The 23,772-nt window shown below is 39.6% G+C and overlaps 1 protein-coding gene across 5 annotated transcripts in view; it reads left to right on the top strand.

Annotated features, from left to right (window-relative positions):
• Positions 1-23,772, top strand: part of LOC122559759 (leucine-rich repeat-containing G-protein coupled receptor 5-like) — a 166,877-nt gene that overhangs the window by 17,758 nt on the left and 125,347 nt on the right. The window contains exon 1 of one of the 5 annotated variants that reach the window (XM_043709738.1): positions 14,865-14,892. The exons of the other annotated variants lie outside the window; for them this stretch is intronic. The gene's annotated coding sequence lies outside the window, so the exon portion shown is untranslated. Of the gene's footprint in view, positions 1-14,864; positions 14,893-23,772 lie in introns of those variants that run through there. 5 annotated transcript variants of the gene reach the window in all.

Raw genomic sequence — 23,772 nt, 5'->3', positions numbered from 1 at the left:
ACTAAATTAAAATGACCGCAATTGTCTTTGTATCCCATTTATTTATTATTTTATTTCCCTATCTATGAAGAAAAGGAATACACCTTCTCTTACTTGGATTCATAGGCAACTGCTCTGTGAAGCCACGTAGTTAATATATTGTTCATTGAATACAAAGTGCTGAAACTTATCAGAAATTGATGAAGTGTCGGTTTCATTGGACTTCATTGAGTGTTTCTCTCCATGAGACTTAGTGAGTTTTTTTCACATGATTGTCCCAAAATGGCCTCATTAACTATGTACCATGTCCCTTTTAGATTAGATTCCCTACAGTGTAGATACAGGCCCTTCGGTGCAACAAGTCCACAACGACCCTCCGAAGAGTAAACCATCCAGACCCATTCCCCTACATTTACCCCTGATTAATGGACCTAACACTATGGGTAATTTAGCATGGCCAATCCACCTGACCTGCACATCTTTGGACTGTGGGAGGAAACTGGAACACCCAGAGGAAACCCACACAGACACGGGGAGAATGTGCAAACTCCATATAGACAGTTGCGCGACGCTGGAACCGAACCTGGGACCCTGGTGCTGTGAGGCAGCAGTGCTAACTACTGAGCCACCGTGCCACCCCTATGGCTCCCCTCTCCTCTCCTCTTCTCTTTGCTGACTGGATTCTCCTACTCACCAATGCCAGGGTACCCTGGTCTTCCTGGGTTGGCACCATATTTTAAGCCAGCCGTGCACTTGGTTAAGCATTGGCAGTCCAAAGTTGCCTTTCACTGTCATCGTAGTGGCACAGCAGCTCCCAAAGTCCTCACAGCACATTGATGGCAAGGTTTCACCTGCCCTTCATCATTTTCTCTCTTACAACCCTCAACATCACTGCTATTCCTTCCCAAATGCCCATTATATCCCAACACCTTATTATTGTTCAGTGTGGAACCATCACACACAAGAAAGACTTCAAATGATTCAAAATATTCACCTTTATTCACCAATACCAAAAGCAAACAGAAATAAAACCATCAGAAGCTGTATTTCCCTCTCAGTACAGAAAATAAGTGCTAAGAAGTTGAGTACCAACAATTTTATAATCAACAATTGATCATCGCACCCAACTCTCATCTACTGGAAGTGGGCATCTATTAAGTTCTGTCTTGTTTTTACTGCCTGTTGAGAACTCTCTCTCCCAACTTGTCCCCATCTCCCTGCTCCTATTGTGCAAGGCTCAGCATGACAGGATTATGTGGAACACTTTTTGGAGTCTCCTGCAGGGGCACCCAGACCAATCCTCATAGCAGAACCTCACCTTCAAGAGGCTGGTTGGCTTTTCCAACATGGCCCTGGTCAAAGACTGGACAGTGTTGTATCTATGTTCAGCCTCCGTCGAGTTTCTGTAATGGAGTCATCAGCCATAGTCATGTAGGATAGCGTCTTTCCACCAGTAGCTATATTGTAAGCCATCTGGTCCCTCAAACACAGAAGAAACATAAGATTTCTCAATGATGTAAGACTTGTATCAGTGAACCACGTGAAAATGTCTAAGATGTGATCACAGATCACTTGAAAATTTATGGAATGGAACCCTTTCTATTGACAAACTCAGCATGGTTATGACATGGACCTCTCAACAAGGCATGTGTATAGTTTAGTGTGTCCTGTCCTTGGGAGAGGTCAGCTGTGTAGCTGACTCGTTCTGCCTCGGGCTGCAGCACTGACCATGTCACAGGGGAGCAAGAGGAAATGGTGCAACGTGCTACAAATGGTATTTGCAACAGCCTTGATACATTTGTAAGTGGACAATTGAGAAATATTAACGGCTCATTGGAAGAAGTCAGTAGCATAAAAATGACAGCCACTGGGCTATGATAGCCACACAGTTCTTCAGGGTGCAGATTCCACTCCAGCAGTTGGCACAGTTCTGTGACAGTGTCCAGGACATGTTGTATCTGCACTGACACCTACTCGTGGAGGAAATGGCACCATAGATGATAAATCCTGGCCCTCCTTTATCTGCTGCAGTGGCCCTTCAACTGTGGCTTCTTCCAGTGCAGACTGGCACATCTGTTCCTCTTCCATTTCTTTACATCTTGACTGCACCAATGATAACAATTGCTATGGCTGAATCATCCAGTCACATTTGCAGCTTACCCATGTGAGGAACGTGAGGAACAGATTCTTAGTAACACGAGCAGTCAGCATTCACATCATTCTCAAATAATGGCCATGCATTCTGTTTCATACAGTAGGATATGGGACACTTTGACAAGGAGGGATGTCGTATGACTCTACATGGAGTTTTGACATTCAACCATATTCTGATGAAAATGCTACCGGTCACAACACAAAGACACAGTAGGACATTGCACGTGCTATATGATTACTGAACCATTCTCCACTCTCTCACCTCTGGTTAATTCTGCTTCACAAAGACACCAATCTTCAATCTGCAAGGACCAATGACATGATCAAGATTGTTTGTTGCCCAGATTTGCACCCCACACAGTTGGATACTGCACGCATTTTATATGCTCGATGATATGGTTGAAATTGATTTCAAACTGTACTCTGCAAGTGTAAGATCGATGCAATTACCCATTGAAGGGCCTCCCATTGCTCACTAGCATGATGTGCTTATTAACTTAGAAAATAAAACACTGATACCTCCCATTTTGCTTGTAGGTGCAGCCATTTTGCACATGTTGGATGTATTTAGAAATTGAGAGATTGTGGAAGGCAAAACTGGTCAAGCTAGAGACTGTGAGTCACAGGAGAAAGTGAGGTCTGCAGATGCTGGAGATCAGAGCTGAAAATGTGTTGCTGGAAAGGCGGTGCTGAATTCGATGGATTTGACTGAGACATGGTGGGGGGAGGGGAAATGAGGAAAGTGGTGAAATCCGAGTTCATCCCTTGTGGTTGGAGGGTTCCTAGGCGGAAGATGAGGCGCTCTTCCTCCAACCGTTGTGTTGTTGTGGTCTGGCGATGGAGGGGTCCAAAGACCTGCATATCCTTGGTGGAGTGTGAGGGGGAGTTGAAGTGTTGAGCCACAGGGTGGTTGGGTTGATTGGTCCGGGTGTCTCAGAGGTGTTCTCTGAAATGCTCCGTAAGTAGGCAGCCTATCTCCCCAATATAGAGGAGGCCACATCGGGTGCAGAGGATGCAATAGATGATGTGTGTGGAGGTGCAGGTGAATTTGTGGCGGATATGGAAGTTTCCTTTGGGGCCTTGGAGGGAGGTGAGGGGGGAGGTGTGGGCTCACTGTGAGTCACAGCCTTAGCTAGTCATCAGTTTCCCACTACCCTCCATGCATTTTCCTTCCTGCCAGTCCCTGGACAGCTCACCTCCACTGACCCCTGACATGTTCCCACCCAGCACCTGGAATTATGACTGAAACTCCCATCCTGACTGACTGAGCACTGTCACTACAGTTTAGTCCTGCCCACTATCATGATGCACATTCCCTTCCATCATGATAATGGTGACCACCTGTATTGTGTAAGCTGTTCAAAGAGGTACTGTGATGTGGTGAGGCTGGGACATGTTGGATGTCAACCACCATGGTGTGTATCTACTGTCCATGAAACATGGCTTAAGATGTTGGTGCTGAATGTCCAAGATGGAGACCTGAAAGAGAAAGCAATGAGATTGAGTTGCCAGGTACATGCTCTGACTTTCATGTCAGAAATTCTTGGCTTCTTGTTTCTAGGGTGGAAGAGTGGGAGCCCGCATATTATGAATGAGCTGAGGTTGGGTGGAAAAGAGGGTGATAATAATGAGCAATAATCCTGGTTAATAGGCCTCTCGCTGCTCACTAGCAACAATCTTGTCACGATATCTGGAACATTATTAGAAAATAAGTTGTTTTGATCTCAATATTTAGTAAGGCCTAACTTGACATCTCATCTAATTTTCGAAAATTCCCTGCCATAGCCTACATCACTCAGGACATGGGAAGATTCTGTACAGAGTTAATGTTAATTATTCCAGCATTCAAATTCCTTGAAACCATCTTTGAGCTTAAACCAGGAAATATCAATAAATTTATGTCTGTAGGGTTCCCATTTAAAACTCTAGGCCTCCTTTGGATTTAAGGATTTTAATATGTATACCATATTAAGCAGTTAACTAATTTTTGATGATATGCATAATTCAGACTACTTTAAAATCTGCAGAATCTCCTCCAAGGTTTAACATAAACCAATGTGTGTTCCTTTGATGTTTATTAATTGATGTGGACATGCACATAAACTTCAATACACCACTTAAGATGATAGAAATCATTTTTGTTTTGCCATTTTAAGCTAATTAAACAAAACCTCAATATAAATTAATTAATGTGATTGAGTTCTGTTTAGTACAATAGGTTGATTAGAAAAATAGTTTAATACATAAGACATTTATTAATTTTCATCAATCTTTGAAGCACATGACTCTTTTCTTGTCTGGCACCCGCACTTACAAACAGGATCCTTATTTTGGATTATTATCATGAGTCTCTGAATTGTCTATGAGCATGGATAAAGATAAGGGATAGACATGGTTTTTGATGGTGGCACAGTGGCTCAGTGGTTAGCACGGCTGCCTCACAGATCCAGGGACCTGAGTTCAATTCCCGCCTCAGGCAACTGTCTATGTGGAGTTTGCACATTCTCCCTGTGTCTGCATGGGCTTCCTTCCACAGTCCAAAGATGTGCAGGTTAGGTGAATTGGCCAAGCTAAATTGCCCATAGTGTTAGGGGTGGAATGTATCTGGGTGGGTTGCTCTTCGATGGGTCGGTGTGGACTTGTTGGGCCAAAGGGCCTGTTTCCACACTGTACGGAATCTAATCTAATCTATGTACTCCTGGAAGGATAGTCTGCTGACATTCTTTCATAAGCTGATACATGAATAAGTATTCTAACATGTATTTTCCAATGAAAGAACTAAGAAATGAGATTACCAAATTGATAAGAAAGCAAATAAGGAAAATATGTAATTATGGAGCCACTGATTGTGCATGTACTCTGAGAGTTAGAGTTCCTACAAAGCAATTAAAGATACTCTTGCTTGCAGATTACCCACTTCTTTCCCAGGAGAAGTTAATTTATTTGGTATTGCTTTGCATTTGCAAATGAGGTGAAATTATACATATGAGTATCATAGTATTTTCAATTTCCTGAAACATCAATCTAATGTTTTCATTTAAGCTTTGTTTTATTATTTTCCTCTAAAAGCGTCTTTTAACATTGACTTCAGATTGTGAAGAATGCAGAAGTGATTTATAAGAATGGTTCCAGGGATAGGAAATTTCAGTTATAAGGATAGCTGTAAAAGCTGGAACTGTTCCTCCTGGTGAGAAGAGGGCTAATTCAAGATTTCACTTTCAAAAAATTGAGTGGTTTGTTAGAGTACTGAGGGAGAAACTGTTCCTGCTAATGAAAACATCAAGCACCAGAGGGCACAGATTAAAAGAAGTAGATGTGATCTGAGAAAAACATTTTCATACGCAAAAAGTTAGGGTATGGAATGCACTGCCTGGAAGTGGGGTGGAGGCAGATTCAACTGAGACATTCGAGAGGATATTGGATGATTATTTGGATTGAAATAAGGTGCAAGCATATAGGGATAAACAAAAAAATTGACAGTTGGTAATGATGCACTCTTGAAGAGCCAGTGCAGATATTATGGGGCAAATGCCTCATTCTGTGCTGTAAAGTTTATATGATTCTGTAAAGTTATTTTAATGTTCTTTTCTGTTTGCTTAAATTCTGCAAATGACGTGTTCAATTCAATGAAAATCAACATTCAATTTTTCCTATATTGTAACTCAGATAACTAAATAATTTTAAAGATTGGAATAAATGCAAAAAAATACAATAAGGTATCAATTGACAGACTGCTTAAAATGAAATATGTATTTTTCAGCGTTAAAAATCACACAACACCAGGTTATCAGCAATATGCTTAAAAAAATCGTGCCTGTGAAATTATCTAAGGGAGATTTAACTTTTTCAATACTGTAGAATTTGAGGTACAGCTCTGTTCCCTGTCTCAGATTTTTACTGTTGGAAGAACTAAATTCTTCACTGGGCACTGTTCCTGCAGCTCATGAATTTTATTGAGCGCTACAGAAACACAGTGATTGTAGTTCACCTAACTGTGTTTGTTTTACAGCTTAATAGTCTCCACTGGTAGCCTTAGATGTGTATTCAATTCATTAACATTGAATCAACAATTAGAACTTCTTTCTTCCTTTCTTTAGTGGGATTAATGGCTATCGGCAAGGTTAGTACATCCACCAGCGCAACCTCTTGCTGGGAAAGCTAGCAAGCTTGACTAATTCCCAGCGGCACTAACTTCATGACTTTATTCTGTGCTTTTAAGTTTGACTGAGGGGTTTAAAGGTAATGACATCATGCTGTTGCCTTTGAAAATGGGACAGTTTGCACATTATTTATTGAGAGCATTGAAAGGATTTTACATTCACCAAAATGATAGCTTGACAGAAAGTTGCTGTTGAATAATACTCCTAAGTAGCTTTGATTGAAAAATAGAACTCAATTTAAACATATATTTTAATTACGGACTTGTTTTGCTAAATTGTTTAACGTAAGTAAATTTTTTTCCACATCTTTCATTTGGGATATTTCTGTAAATTGTATCAGTGAACCGAAAGAAAATTCACTTCAGGGGGAAAAGTCTTTTACAAATAGCAGAACACTGCCAAATGGCTATTGATCAGAGAAGAATTAAAACACACAAAAGACTGTGCCCAAACACTAGTGTGACAAATAACAATCCTGTCCATTTATTAGGATTTATTTTTCCTACTAAAAATGCAATTGCCAAAGTGTAATTGCTAAAAGAGAAAAAACTGGCAGAATTGCATTCTCTGTTTCCTAATTAACAGCTTTGGCCTGAAAGAGAGACCCTTTAACTATGCCATGAAATGTTGCAGCTGCATTGTTATTCCGCTTGATCAGTTTGCTAAAAAGTCGGCTAGGCATTGGCAGTGATGTTAAAAGAAAATTCAATAGATGTTTTGTATTGTGCCAACTGAAGTGAAAGAAGGCAGCGATTACACTTTCAAATGGGCAGCTGCAATCTGCTCGTTAAATGGAGCTAAATATGAGATTTACAGTTAATTCATAGTAATTACATATAAATAAAAACAGCAACAGTGCCTTTATGCATGCATGAGAGATTAAGGCAGTTTGTAAAATGCAAATAAAGTGTACGTTAGTTCAAAATTATTCAATATACCACAGGGTATAGTTTCTTTAATTCACAACAGAAGAGTCAGCAAATAAGTTAATGTATAATTGGAGAAGAAAGATTAATTTATATTTTTGATTTTAAAAACTTGTGCAACTTGCAGTACCCTCATATAAGAAATTCATTAATATGTGCAGATTAGAACTGCATTAACATTATGTTTTCTGTTGTTTACCCTTTGAAAAAAAGCTTTAGGTTTGTCAAATCTTGAGTATCAATGCCTTTTACATAATGCCATACTTTAGACCATGTGTTCTCTACTGATAGAATAAAGAAGGCATTTAACTTTTAGCCAGATAAAACTTTGCATGCAAGAAAATGCGTTTAGAAAAGATATGTAAATCTTGATGTTTCATGAAATGTTAGCAAAGGAGTTCTTAATTCACAATGGTTGAACTAAGGAACTTTGGTCACTGTATAAGAACCATTGTCCTGGTTGCTGTGTCGGTTAAAAACAGAGTCCAGCCTGGTCGTGGGAAATACCTACATATCTGACACTAGACTCATTTCTTTCAGAAAAGGGGTGGAATAGAAAGTGTGGTAATTTTACTGTTGCATTCTAATCAGCCATGGTCTGCCTAATTTTCTTTGATCTGAAAAATAAACTAATTTTCCTATAGGTTGGACAAAAGTAGTTAGCTATGTAATGCTTTTATGTTGCTTGAATAGAGTATAGAGAGAGGGCAGGAATAGTAATGATGGGAGCACAACCTTCTTCTCGAACTCATCCACAGTCGCCACTGCTTTGAAATCAGAACCCCAAGCAAAAACTATTGGAATGGCATCCTCTGTGCTGTCTCATCTCATTGGTGACTTCCAAAATAAAGAGCGGTTATATTAGTGTTGGCTGAAATGCAGGTTTATTTGGCCAAATGTTTTCTGTTGCAGCAATAACCAACTGTGATAATTAGATTACATGTGTGTAAACACTTGTCAATATGCATTGAATTTCTTCAGGTCTTGTTTTATTTCAAGGCAAAGCATTTGCTTCTTAATTTTTCTTTAATGCTTTGAGTTTTACATGCATAACAATATGCTGGAAGAAGGTCTTGATTTGTATGGTTTCTATAACTTCTTTAAATAATCTCTGCGTTGTCTTTTTTAGATAAAATAAGCAGGGTGCAGAAAACAGTGAAGCCACAAGGTTTTGTTTCAGGAAAATGGAGAGTTCAGCTTTGACTTAAGCTGGTTGTTTTTCCTGTCAGAAAGGAATAAAGACAGAGGCTGACAAGATGAATTGAGCAAAATACCAGAAAAGAGATTAAAGTTGGCTTGATAGTAGGTTTTGAAATTAATCATATTCATTAATGTAACTGATCAGGAGTTGAACAGATGTGTTGTCCCTTGATTCTGTTGTTCACTGCTTAACACAAATGCTTTCTTAAAAGTAAATTATGTTTGTTGAAATTGCACAGTATAAATGTTGCTAGGGTTCTCTTTAGCTCATTTGCACAGCAATTGTTAAGTTGATATGTTATTGATTTTATCATATGTTCAAAATTAATAGACACTGAATTGATAATAGACAATAAATTGATACTGAATAGCTATGAAACAGTGTTGCTGAAATCTAAAGCAAAATACTGTCGATGTTGGATATCTGAAATTAAAATAGATGGCTGGATACACTGGGCAGGTCAAGTATGTCTCTCTTCACAAGTGCTACCTGAAATGCCAAGTATTTCCAGTCTTCTCTATTTTTAGTCCATCATTTACGGGGCAGATTTAACTTTTTACTCCAAAAAAGAATAAGTTTCACTTTCTCTTCCTGAAAAGACCTAGAGGTTTAGCCTGTTCAACATTCATTCAGTAGTTAGCATGTAAAGGAAGCATTGGAAGGTCTTGGATCAATTTGAAATTGGATGTCGCTTTAGGTGAATATGGTATAGATATCAGGAAAGTAGAAGCAATTTGAGGCTGAAGATGATTTTAAAATGTTCTAAATGATTTTGTCACAATTTGATAATTGGAATGCTCTTATATTAGCTTCTGTCTGCCCCCTATGAGAAATGAAGTATGCTGTGTGTGGAACAATTGTGTGTTGTACTTTAGTGGCTAAGAAATGACTAGAAAGGTCAAGCTCAAGGCTTCAAAGTACAGCTATTCAGTCCTTCCAGTCAGCCTCCTTCTGCAAATTAGCTGCTTATCTTTATAGAGATTCACTGCAATTTGCAGTTGAAGCAATGTGTTCACACCAGACAAATGGATAAGATCTGTGAAACTTGCAATACAGAAGGAAATGATTTAGCCCATTAGATCTGTGCTGAACTTTGCTAGATCTAACCCAAACTAAACCTAATATCATACTTTTGCTAAAGGCCATATAATCTTCCTTTGTCTTAAATGCACAGGCACTTTGTTTGTTACAGTTGCAACTGTAGCTAACCAACTTACACTTAGTTATGGACTTATACTCCAACCACCTTTTATGTGAAGGTGGATCTTCTAATCACTCTGATCATGCTCTTGGTGTCAATCTTAAACTGTCTGCTAGTCATTGATTTTTTAATCAAAGTCATAGAGTTGTGCAACACAGAAACGGTCGCTTCAGTCCAACTCGCCCATGCTGTCCAGATTTCCCAAACTAACCGAGTCCCATTTGCTTGCATTTGACCAATTATCCAGCTAAACCTTTCCTATTCATGTACCTGTCCAAATGTCTTTTAAATGTTGTATCTGTACCTGCATGTACCACTTCCTCTGGCAGTTCATTCCACTTATAAACCACCTCTGTGTGAAAATATTGCCCCTAGGGTCCCTTTTAAATCTTACTCATCTCACCTTAAAATAATGTCCTCCAGTTTTGAACTCCTTGGGAAGAGAGCTTTGCAATTCAAATTATCTATGCCCCTCATGATTTTATAAACCTCTATAAGGTCACCCTTCAACCTCTTACATTCCAGGGAAAAAAAGACCTAGCCTATCCAGCCTCTTCCTATAACTCAAACCTGAAAAAGTCAATCCATTTTGCGTGAATTTTAAACTGTAATTTAGTCATATTTTAGTCTTCAATTATGTTACATTGGGTACCTTCTAGTTCCCCAACAAAATTTTCATATCTAAGAAGAAATTTTTAAAAAATGTGAACTTAGCTATTTCTATGTCCCCTCTGACTTTCATTAGCAGCTCAGTGTGCCTGATATTTGGGTCAGTTAGCAGGTACTTTATCCTCCTTAACCTTTATAATTTTTAATCGGAATCAATTCCTTTCGCACAATACCATCTCATTGTTCCACATCCTTCTCTGTGCACCTGCACCAGGACCAACAATTGTAATTTGCAAAAACTGATACAAAACATTTAATTTAATTAACATGAATCATTTTCTGGTCTTCTCCACATTACTGCTTCCCCACTCCATAGCTTTTCTCTGGTGAGTGAACACTTAAAGTATGTACAGATTCCATTTAATATTTGAGGTTGTACCACCTTACTTTACCACTGACCCTGACAATTCAATATAAGAGGGATAAAAACCCATGTTTCCTGATATTTGCATTCAACGAAATGACTAACCCTGTGGCCAAGGATCAGTAAAATCTCATCTGCTCTGCTATATGTACAATTTAGGAACAATATAGGCCATTCAGCATCTTGACCCTGCACTGCCATTAATGGCTGATCTGACTGTGGCCTCAATTCCACATTCCTGCCATTCAGGCTCTACAGCTAGATTTACATTTTTATCGCCCACTTGTCTATCTTATCTATTAAATATATGTTAATGTTTATTTAGAAATAATACTTCCTGTAGAATGCTTCTATTTGTGAAGTTTTACGATTTTAATTCTCAGAGCTATCTCACCTGATTAATTTTTGACTATTTAGTGATATTGAAATTGACAGAGACTTCATAAATTAAGTTGAACAATATCTTAGTACAACCATCAGACCTATTTAACTTCATACCAGCACCAATATAAAAGCATCTGAAGCCTTATATTTATGTCAAATTTAATAATTCAGTCGTCTCTCTTTTGCTTGCTGATGATTAATAATTTTCCTATTTTAGATGATAATCTCCCTAAAGTACTGTACAAATGGCTGGGGGATGTGATTGGATACAAAACAGGAGCTGGCACTGAAGATGTAGTCAAAATAAGTTTGAGGAGTTCTTTGCAAGAGGGATAAGCTGTGGATTGGTCTAGGACTTTAAAAACAACTCTGAATTAACATTTGTTATTTTTTCATATCTTCACACACTTTCCATGGAGAACAGTCAAAGGATTCAAAGAAAGAAAAGTTTGCATTTATATAGTACCTTTCATGACAAGCAGATGTCCTGAAGTGCTTCATAGGCTATGATGTGCTTTTTTGAAATATAGCCTCTGTTGTCGCTTAGGAAAAATGGCAACCGACTTACAGCAAACTCCACAGACAGCAATGACAATCTGTTCTTGTGTTGTTGATTGAGAGATAAGTATTGACCAGGATACTAGCCCTGGTCTTCATTTACATAGTATCATGGGATCTCTTCTTCCACTTTGAGATGGTAGACAGGGCCCCATTCAATGGGGAAAAATATGGCACTTCATTTTGGTAGGAAAAACATAGAGAGAAAATATAATATAAAACGTATAATTCAAAAGGAGCACAGGTAACTGGGTGCGTACATTTAAATTATTGAAGGTGGCAAGACAGATGGAGAGAGTGGTTAATAAAGCGTATAGTATCATTGTCCCTTTTTTATTAGGGCATGGTGTTCAAGAGCAAACTGGTCATGTTCAGCTTGTTTAAAACACCAGTTTGGTTTCAGGTTTGGTGCTAGACCTTAGAAAGGATGTGAAGACATTGAGGAGAGTTCAGAAAAGGTCCAAGAAAATGGTCCATTTAATTGACGCAAAATCTTGTGGCATTTGGACAGGCAAGATAGGGAGAAATTGTTCCCATACATAATAGGATCAAGAATGCGAGGGCGCAAATTTAAAATATTTAGCAAAAGAGATATGAGAGAAAAAGCCTTATCACACAGTGAGTGGTTACAGTCTGGAATGCATTGCCTGAGAATGTGGTGGAGGCAAGTTCAATCGAAACTTTCAGAAGGGATTTAGACTGTTGTATGAAGATGAAGAATGTGCAGGGTTACAGAGAGAAGACGGGTGAAGGCACTAATTGATTGTCATTTGAAGAGCTGATGAAGATGAATAGGTCAAGTATCTTCTTCTGCACTTGTAACAATTCTGTGATTCAGAAGTTAGTAATGCAGCACTCCTTATTAAAGTGGCTTTACTAAATTTCTGGAGTAGGACTTGAACCTTCAGCATATGAGTGCTACCACACAAGCCACAGCTGACTGGTTAACACTCTGACCAGCCATAACTAGCTTTATTCCAGCTGATAGGGTGATCCGCAAACTGTAGTGAGAGGGGTTTGAGAAGAAGCCACTGATACCTATTATGCACATCTCCATTAGATGTCAAATCAGAGCCAGAGTTTTGGTCTCTACTTGTTAGGACTGTCTCTTGAGAGATTTGAATCCTATACCTTCTGATTCTGGCATACCACCATTAAATCAAAGGTTGCTCCATCTCCAGTTGTAGAGGGACTGAGAGAACTAAGGGCCACTACTTTACAATAATCCATTGCCCATTTAAGACAGAGATAAGAGGAATGTTTTGCTCTTAGCGAGTTGTGAATTTTGGAAATTTCTGTAAAGGTGGTGGAGGTAGAATCTTTGAATATTCCTAAGGTGGATGTAAATAGATAAACAAAAGGCTGAAAAGATTTTCTGGGTTAACTTGGAATGTGGAATTGAGATTACACTTAACTCAGCCATGATCCTGTCAAACAGTGGAGCAGATTCACTCACATGGAGAACCAGATTCAGAATGAAATAGCAGACTGGAATGCAGGGCAGGAGTAAAGTTAAATGTAGGTTTCTAAATAAGAATAAGTGTCATAGAATTAATATGCTGGTGAGTAAGAAGCCAATGGAGGTTGAAGAGGAGAGAAATAAACCCGGGAAAATCTGGGCACCAAATTGACATCAAATGGAAATATAAAACAGGTTATAATGGCTCAGAACTCTTTATAAGCAATGGAAACTTTTTTCCATATTTCGTTTTACAAAATTCACTGAGGATATAGTAATGGTGAAGATTTCCTCATATCAGTAATGCTGTGTTGAATTATTCAAGATATGTTTATCTGTTACCTGTGTGAGAAAGCCTTTCTTCTCTGTATGAAACAATTTGATGTCTTTTGGGCGAAAGACGCTTTATATAAGCAAGTTGCTGTTGTGTGGATGAGAAACTTGAGGGAGAGAAGCAGTGTTAGGTGTTAACTCAGATAAACTATTTACCAAAGAGTGATTGCAGGGATCCAGACTACTTTGCAAACCAGGAATGGACAATTGAAGTAATCTGAAATGCTCGGCTGTATCTGTACAGATATAATATTCTTCACATTCTTTTCTTGACGTGTTTAAAATAATTGAAAATTATAGCATTGCCCCATCTGTTAAGAAATTCACCATTTGTGAGGTGCAAGTAATTTTAAGCATGTTTGAACTATTGAAGAGGCAATGATAGAACGACTTAATGGCAAGTGAAATGTTCATGCTGACAAAATAATTGCAGCAAACCGTAATGTGAGGCTATCATAGTGGAATAGCAAATGAGTGCATTCCATAAACCGCGTCTGTAAGGAGCTGTCGCCAATATGCTACAAAAATGTCTGTTTTTTTAATTGCATCCTTAAAGCTGCATAGATTACCATCTTTTTTTTACTGAGATGTTTCTTGCTTTTGGCTAATACCTTCTATTGATGTTATACTTGTTAAAACTTTCCTACGGGCATTCCCAATTTTAAAATAGTCGAATATAACATGAATGAATAGAAAATGTTAAACCTGTTAAAATCTTGCATTATCAGCTGGACAGAAATTCTGGATTTACCTTTTAACGACGATTTTATGTCGCGAGTACTCATTTAAAGTATTACGTACTTAATCCGTCTGTTTACTGTTATTAAAAATCACTGGAACCAGTCAGTCTGGGTTTCGATGAATGCCTCTAGTACATCATATAATCCGGGAGGAAAAATGTTATTTTATAAGAACAGTACCATCAAAGAAATGAGTAGGTCATTTATATTAAGTCACTCATTAGAAGTGATTATAATTGGGGGAAAAAAACAATCCTGATGGACAGTAGCACCAACGTTTAGTGATTTACTTGAAAATGTCTCAACCAACCCTTCTACAGCAACTCACGTTGTCCCTTGCACAAACGCAAAGCTGAAATAACAACCTATGAATGCTGCTGGCGAAATGGCTGTGTACACAAGGTGAATGCTGAAATCTTTCCTTCTGAATAGACGTTTTAATCTAGGCATTATCTTTGCGTTGAAAACGTTTTCAGTTGTCTTATGCACAGATTAATGGAAAACGCTGGGGCTCAGATTTGGGGGCGACTTGCAAAAACAGTTTTAAGGATTTACGGGTGGTTGACAAATGCCGTTTATTCTTTCAAAGTCTTCAGTGCGCCATTGAAAGGGATTTTAAGGCAAACCCTCCCACCAAAGAAGAGAGGACGTTGGAAGGATCTCTGTGTTAGCTCCTGTTTTTTTTTTCTTCTTTTGCTCACATCTTTCATTGCTTCCCTTCAGAGGGAAGAATTGTGAAGCACGTGGCCATGGAGAAGGGGAGGGTAAGGCCCTCTTTTAAAATATTTGAATGAAATAGAATGTGCCAATCTACTTTTGTTAGTAACCATGAGAACTGAATACAATTGTTTCCACAAAAATGCCTCTGTACTTTGTGGGCAGGCCTTTAAAAAGACTCTGAACTCGTTTAGTGTGACAGAATGGAACTAGGGAATACCTTTGTTAAATGTTGTATTCAGCAAGAACCAGAAAAAGCTGTTTCAAGACCTAACATGGACTGTTGTTTTCCTCCCTCTGATCTAAACCTACTAATTTATCATGTCGAGATTGTTGATTTGTAGAACACTTTTAGCATCTATTTATTCAATTTCCATTGTTCTCAATCATACCACATTTTTCAGTCAATATGTCAGATTCAGGTTGTGTAGTGGATTAATAAGAAGGGTTGCCCAGTGTAAAGCGTCATTCACAATATCAAAGTGCTTTCCAGCCCGACTAAGCACTGTTGAAGTGCAATCACTCTTGTAGGAAAAACAGCAATTTGTGAGCAGCAAGCACCCCAAAACAGCGATAAGACAGTGACTAGGACATCTATTTTATCAAAATGTAGGAGCAAATTACTGCAGATGCTGGAATCTGTACTGAAAAAAACAATGCTGGAAATCACAGCGAGTCAGCATCCATGAAGAGACAGCAAGCTAATGCTTTGAGTCCAGATGATTCTTCATCAGAGCTGAAGTGTGGAGGGGACAGCATTTATGCTATAGTTTGGGGGACTGTGGGTGGGGGTATCGGTGTCGGGTGTTGGTGGAGAAAAGGTGTTGATAGTTCAGATTAAATGTTCAATGTTATTTGAGGGATAAATCACTGGGTTTCATTTCTTTGCTGAGAACATTTCACAATACTTGGCTTCTTTTTCAATGTATTCTTTCACACTGCGTATGATGTACATCTCGTTTGAGGCACACACTTATTTGATGGTTCCACTCATTCCAGTATTCAGAGAGACTGTGTTTCAGCTATTGCTGTAAATTATAGTGTTGTTTCATTATTGTGCTTTGTGGGAGGGCATTCTCTTAATTATAATATTATTAACATACACACTTGTTCCAATTTATCATGGCAGTCTTTTCCTTTCACCTTCTCTTAAAAGGACGTTAACTTCTTTCCAAGTGGCAATCATGGGTGAGCAAACCTCAGGCACGTTTACCAACAATTTTCCATGGTGAAGCATGAGAGCAAACCTGGATTCTGGCTCCATCTGAAATCCACATGTGTATATTTCCAGTAACAATCAGTGAAGATTTTGGGAATACCCCTACCCCATTAGCAATCCTCACATCTGCAGCAATGTCGACAAGCATCTCAATAAGACTACATCACAAGCTGAGTTCTGACCTAAACCTTTAAGTATGCACTAGGAACTCCTATTCATGCATTTGGGTCCAATGAGTCACATTCAGAAATCCTTAATTAATTTATGAAATCTAAAATTTTTTAAATTCATATTTGCATTGAGCGCATTGCAGCAATGCTGCTCCTTTAACAAGGTTATGTTGTCCTTGGTTTTTTTCAAAAGGGGTTGTAAAAGGCAAAGTTTCCTTTGTCTGGGATGAGACCACATTGCTAATGGTTAACAGATACTGCCTAAGGCAACAATCAGGGAAAAGGACCTTTAGGTTTTTTTTGATACACTTGCTCAATGAAAAGGGGGTGGCCAGTTCTCCTGCTTCAGGGATTTTCCTAGTTTGACTTACTTTGCAATTTTTGTGAAGATTTGTCGCTCAGGTTGTGGTTCAGGTCGTAAGTGTGCTCACTGAGCTGGAAGATTTGTTCTCCGATGTTTTGTCACCATGTTAGGTAACATCATCAGTGAGCCTCTGTTGAAGCGCTGGTGTTCTGTCCTGCTTTCTATTTATGTGTCTTGGTCTGTTGTGGTCATGTCACTTCTTGTTCTTTTTCTGAGAGGTTGGTAAATGGGGTCCAAGTCGATATGTTTGTTGATGACGTTCTGGTTTGAATACCAGGCCTTTAGGAATTCCCACGTGTGTCTTTGTTTAGCCTGTCCCAGGATGGATGTATTGTCCCAGTCAAACGGGTGTCCCTCATCATTTGTGTGTAAGGATACTAGTGGTAGTTGGTTGTGTCTTTTGGTAGCTTGTTGATGCTCATGTAACACAAAAATTGCAAGCACCTATGAGCGCGATACAATCAAACTAGCCTGAAGATGGAAAACCAACGTCATCTGACTGAATGTCACCCGTGAACAACTGTACTTCCTACATGAATGCCTCAGGAAACAGGTGTCACCACGATGTGTTAAATAGAAACCATATCTCAACACCCCACAATCCAGAAGAATAGCAGAACAGAATGGCCGCAGAATGCTATGAGAAATATAAATGAATCCCACAACCAACTCCACAAATATGAACGGGAAATTTCGCACCAAAAAACTTTGTACACCAACACGACTGAACAGGAATGGACAAGTATGCTAGAATGAACCATCCACGTTAAATAACAGTGGACCAAGACAAAAGAAGACAAGCACTGCAAGAAAAATTGGACAAGCTCACATACAGCAATAACACAGACAACTCAGAGGTTCGAATATAGATCCTGGCTGATCCTCTGTGCCATCTCTCTCTCCTGTAAGAAACTGTGTTTGAATTTACCTTTTTGCCAAGGGGTACGTTTATGGGATGTTGCAGCAAATCAGAACAGCTCATTGTTAAGTTGTGGGGGATATCATGTCAGTCGGGTTTTCAAATAGTTATTCTAGATTCTTTTCTTTTGCTTGCGTTTCGTTTGGTAGTCTGTAAATAAATTCTATTTTGTATAAACTGAGTGGTTTGACTCCTGGAATATCCACTCTAAACCTGCTTAAAACAACTAGAAAAGTTAGAGTCTGGGCTTCCTTCTTGAAATGTTTTGAGGGGGTCAGGCCTGGTCCATAACAACATAGATTAGAAATTGTGTCAAGTAGGACATTTTGGCTGTGAATTCTACAACCCAAATATTTTAATATTTGAGTAATACAAAGCTTTAACAGTGAATTATTTACAACAAGGATCACACCCAACAGTATATGCTTCTCTTAGGAGCTTGCAGGAACCATAAAATATTACCCTAGGAAGGACACCATTTGGCCTATCATGCCTATGCATGCCTTTTGGTAAAGCTATCAAATTAATACCATTCTACCTGTTCTTTCCCCATGGCCTAGTTAGTATATTCCTTTCAAGTACCCATCCAATTTTTGTATGAATGTAACTTCTGTTTCCACCTCCCTTTTAGAAAGTGTATTTCAGATCATAACAATTTGCTGCAATTTTAAGAATAAACCCTTTCCGGGGGTCTTTTTAAAAAGTTTTTTTCTCAAGGGCTACTTTTTGATTTTTTTTGATTTTCATTCTCACCATCAAATTTAACCGGTGTGAAGCAGCCATCTAATAACAATACAAGGTATTTGAAACCGCACACAAACAGAATTAGAATACTGTAGTTCAGTAATATTCTCAATAATTATCAAGTCTCAAATTCTTGAACCACAACCCATAAGGAAAGTATTAATTTTGTTCTAATTTAAATGCAATGCTGTTTACAAGATAACAGGCATAAGTTAACAATATATTTTTCAACATAACTGACACACACTTGTACATGAGAAAAGTGATTACTCTAAACAGACCCCCAGCAAACTGGTGAGGTTACAGCTGTGTGAGTTTTCATTGCATGTGCACAAAGTTGGAAGATCTTAACCAGACAGTAACAACCTTATTTACTATTTGTCTGACTACAATCTTAGAATAAATTTCAGAATTGACTGTGTCCATTACATTAGGATCCATTAAATCTTTCCAAGCATATTAGCTCCTGAATGTATGCAGCCCCACACTGTGCATTTGGAAGGAACTCATTATCTCAATGATTTGAAATTTTCTTAGATCATAGTTAGCTGAGTATTTCTTTGTTGACAGGTTAAAAACTGTTCTCTCTGCTTTGTAACTTTGCCCCCATACCCCTCTTGCAGCCCCTTATCCCACTCCACCTTTCTTACAGCATCTATTTCCCCACCACTCCCTCCTAAGCCTCCACCCTCAACAGTTTCTTCTCCATTCACAAACAATCTTGCAACCACCTCCTGTCACCATTGGGTAATGTGAACTGAACTCCTGATGTGATAACAACAGCCTTGACATCACTGCCATGTTTGACTGTGTGTGGCATCAAGGAGCCCTAGCAAAAATGGAATCAATAGGAATCAGGGGACAAACTCTTTGCTGTTTAGAGTCATGCCTCACAGACATGAATGTGGTTATGGTTGTTGGAGGACAGTCATTTTAGCTCCAGGATATCTCTGTAGAATCTCCTAAGGGTAGAGTCCTAGGCCCAACTATCTCAGCTGCTTTATCAATGACCTTCTGTCCTTCATAAAGTCATCAGTGGGGAAGTTTGCTCAAGATTGTACAATGTTCAGCATCATTCATGATCCCTCAGCTAGAGAAGCAGTCCATGTTCAAATGCAACAGGATCAGGACAATATCCAGGATTGGGTAGAGTTTGGTAAGTAACATCTGTAGACAAGCAGATCAGAGCAAGCCATGCAGCAGCAGTGGAGAAGTCAACATTCCAGATGTAACCATCTTCAGGACTGGGGGGGGGTGTAAGGTTGGGGGTGGGGTGGGGGGGAGGGTGAAGAATGCAAGGTGTTAAGGTAGGGTGAACACAGGTAAAGGGTACGATCTGGTTGGTTGATGGGAGGAATAAGTCTGTAAGGAGCAGGTTAGTAGCTGTAAGGAAGGATTGATGAAAGGATTTGAAGGGAGGGGAGGGGCTTGGAAGGGAGTTGGGGATGGTAAGAGAGGTTATTTGAAATTGGATAACTCAATGTTGAGTCTTCTGGGCTGTAGGCCGCCCAGGCAGAAAATAAGATATTGTTCCTCCAATTTGCGGTTGAATTTGCTGTGGCAGTGGAGGAGGCCGAGGATGGTCATGTCAGAAAGGGTGTGGGAAGTGGAATTAAAATGGGCAGCAACTGGGAGGTCGGGTCGGCTCCTGCTGAAATGCTTGGCAAAACGTGCCATGAGAGGGAGACCACAGCAGGAGTACCAGATACAGTTAACTAGGTTGGAGAAGAGGCGGGTTAACTCTGGAGGTGAGGGGATGGTGTACCAGCAAGTTTTGCATCTTTTCTGTTGCAGAGGAAGGTACCTGGGGGTTCAGAGAAGTTGGTGGGAAGAGTGACATGAACCAAGAATTGGCGAAGGGAGCGGTCCTTGTGGAAGGTGGAGAGAGTTGGGGAGGGCAAGACGTACTTGGTGGGATCTAATTGGAGTTGGCAGAGGTATTTAAGTATGATACATTGGATGCGGAGACTGGTGGGGTGGTAGGTGAGGGGGACCATGTCTTTATTGCATTTAGAGTGGGGCAGTTCAGGGAATGGAGATGCAGTGGAGGGCTGTCTGGATGATGGGGGGGAAGCATGTTGTTCAAATAGGTAAGCATTTGGGATGCTAACCAAGTAACATTCGTACCACACAAATGCCAGACAATTACCATCTCCAATAAGAGAGTGAATAACCGCTGCCTATGACATTCAACGCTGTTACCATCACTGAGTCACCTTATATCGTGGAGGGGTTACCATCAACCAGAAACTCAGCTGGACTCATCAGATAAACTCAGTGGCTGTAAAAGCAGGTCAGAGGCTAGGAATATTGTGGTGAGTGACTCACCTCCTGACTCCCAAAGCCTGTCCACCATCTACAAAGCATGAGTCAGGAGTGTAATGGAACACTTCCCCCCCCTTGCCTACTTGAGTGCAGCTCCAACAACACTCAAAAATTGTGATATCATTCAGGCCAAGGCAGCTCTCTTGATTGGCACCACATCCACAAACATCCACGACCTCCACCACCAATACTCAGTAGCAGTGCTGTGTACTATCGACAACATGAGCTGCAGAAATTCACCAAAGGTCCTTATACAGCACATTCCAAACACACAATGGCTGTGATGTAGAACGAGGACAATAGGCACATAGAACACCACCATCTACAAGTTGCTTCCAAGCCACACTCCATCCTGAATTGTAAATAAATCGCCATTTCTTTACTGTCACTGGGCCAAAATCCTGGGATTCACCCCATAACAACATTGTGGGTCTGCCTGCTGCAAATGGATTGTAATGGTTCAAGAAGGCAGCTCACCATCACCTTCTCAAAGGCAACTGGGGATGGGCAATAAATGCTGGTCCATCCAGCAGTGCCCATGGCCCTCAAGTGAATATAAAAAACACAAAAGGCCCTTCCTGCCTCAGCTAAAGTCCCCACCTTCCAGCCAATGATGTTAAGGTGTGCATTTGGCTTTCTCACACACTTGCTGGCTCTTGGTCCCCAGTGAAAGATGTTCCCATAATGACTCCCTCACCACCTGCATTGACTTGCCTTGCAGCTCGCAGTTCATTGCTCTTCCAATTCAAGCCTGGTCCTCAACCTGGGTTTGTTATTGACTCAATTGCCTATCAGCAGTAAGTATGGGAGAGATCCAGACTGCGATTGGAGGAGCGGCTTCACAGCATTTCATTCAGCTTACAGGGGAGCTTTTGTCTCAGAGTTTGCCCTCGTGAATGAATTTTTGTGGGAGGTGGGGACACTTTTTGGGTCGGATTTGCTTGTCACCCCTGTGTAGTTTAAATTATAACATCCACTGTTAGTTAGAAAGGCAGTTTCATCTTGACATTCCTTTTCTTTTAGTTTACTGAGATTTATGATGCATGTGGCAAGATGTTGATTTGATCTTTTGGCTGGATGTCTGGTTGGTCCTACACTGGGCTGAGAGTACCATGAAGGACTTTAGTTCACATTCTCTCCCTGTGCCTGAGGTGTGGTGACCTACAGGTTAAGCTCACCACTAGTTGTCTCTTAATGAGAGAGCAGCCCTATGGTCTAGCCAATTTACCTTGACTTATGCATGTTATGCTAATGATCATCATTTTACAATAAATATGGCGGTGGGGGGGAGCATCTGTATCTTTGAGAAAGGCATCAAGATAAACAAATTAGCTTATAAAATCTGACAGAAAACCAGCAAGATGTTTTTAATATGCATTTAAACATGTTTTTTAATGGAAAGGTATCTCTGCTTCAGCCATATTTGCCATGTTTTATATTCTTTTTCCTGCCCTTGAGCATATTAGTCTTATTTGCATTTGTTGCCCAGGAATTTTTTTGGCAAATGCTACTCTATTTGAGATGTATTTTTAATATTTTTATGCTTGTGGTTCTGTGCACTTGATCCTCATATGGGTTCCATTATCCATTTTACATGCACCTTAGAGCTGTCACGGTCTCTGATGGAAGCTTATTGGCATACTTGTATTACTATCTTCTGTTAAGTGGACAGAAAAGAGCATATACAAATAGAAGAGAAATTGGATTAGGCAGTAAATGTTGGATGAGAGATATCATTGCAGAGTATTCCACATGTTGCTAATATATGGGTAGGAAAAGTATAATAATCAAGCAGATGTCTTACTTATACCATAATAATTCAAACAGGTAAAGTGAAACAAGAACATTAAAATTGTAAAAATCACATGATAAACTTAGTGATAACAATTTTATATTAAGTTCTGTAAATAATTGTGTTCACAAACAGCAAATGGATGCATGGATATTGTTTTTTGTTTAGGTTATCACCCTTTTGGCAAAATTATCTGGAGCTGATTTTGATTGTTAATAGAATAGACGAGCTGGCCATCTACCTTTTGGAGGTAAAATGTGACCAAGGTTTTGAGGGTTCATCCTCATTTGCATCAGTCTGGTGATCTGGGGGCTTTAAAGCAGGCATTTTGATGAAATGAAACTGGCTGGATTGCGGCCTGCCAGTGTAGATCCTCATCACCAAGAAGGTAAATTTGAGGTTGCATGCAGCTTCACAATCTCAGAGGGGATCCCAAATTATTCTTACGTGGCCTTGAAGAAGTCATACACAAAAATATTTCCAAACTTCCTTTCTCTTGGCCTCTTCATTTCGATTGCACTTGGAAATGATCAGAACTGCACAGTACACACACTAATCTGTTCCAACTTTAAAAGGCAGATTTTCATGCCAAAAAGAGCCTAATATCTGAAATGGGCAGACATTTTGCCTGGCAGTAAGGTCTTTACAATATAGAGTCAATTGCACCACAAAAATTGATTGTGCACAGTGTCAATTATCACCTCTTTAAAGGAAGTGAAATGCAGCTTTGATTCAATTGTCGCTTTGCATTTATCCAGAGGAAACCACACTCCAACAGCAGGATGGCCTCTAATATGTGCAGAGGGTGCCAAACTTGATGCAATATTAGTCCCTAGTTGTAAAAGGCAACAATTTTAAAATGTTGCTGTTAGCCATTAGAGGAAAATCTATTTTTGGTTGAGTTGGCAAGAATATTATACTTCCTGACAGAAATGGCTACAAGGAGAAATATAGACAAAACTGCCACCATCACCTTGGAGGTTTTTTTTACAGGGGATAGCCATACTGAAAATGAAGATGCGTGTTGGAGGAGACTCCAGAATCTGTCATAAGTTTGGACCTGAACATAAGGGAATTTATATTTGCCAGGATTTGGTGTTGGAGAGACTGTTAGGTCTGAAGGTTGATAAGTCTCCGGGGCCTGATGGTCTGCATCCCAGGGTACTGAAGGAGGTTGCTTGGAAAATCGTGGATGCATTGGTGATTATTTTCCAGAGTTGAATAGATTCGGGGTCGGTTCCTGAGGATTGGAGGGTGGCTAATGTTATACCAATTTTTAAGAAAGGTGGGCGAGAGAAAGCAGGAAATTATAGACCAGTTAGTCTGACCTCAGTGGTGGGAAAGATGCTGGAGTCTATTATAAAGGATGAAATTACTGCACATCTGCATAGTAG

The sequence above is a fragment of the Chiloscyllium plagiosum genome, chromosome 19, assembly GCF_004010195.1.
Source record: "Chiloscyllium plagiosum isolate BGI_BamShark_2017 chromosome 19, ASM401019v2, whole genome shotgun sequence".
Lineage (NCBI taxonomy): Eukaryota > Metazoa > Chordata > Chondrichthyes > Orectolobiformes > Hemiscylliidae > Chiloscyllium > Chiloscyllium plagiosum.
The sequence above is the reverse complement of the archived record's forward strand: the minus strand, read 5'-3'. Positions and strand labels throughout refer to the sequence as shown.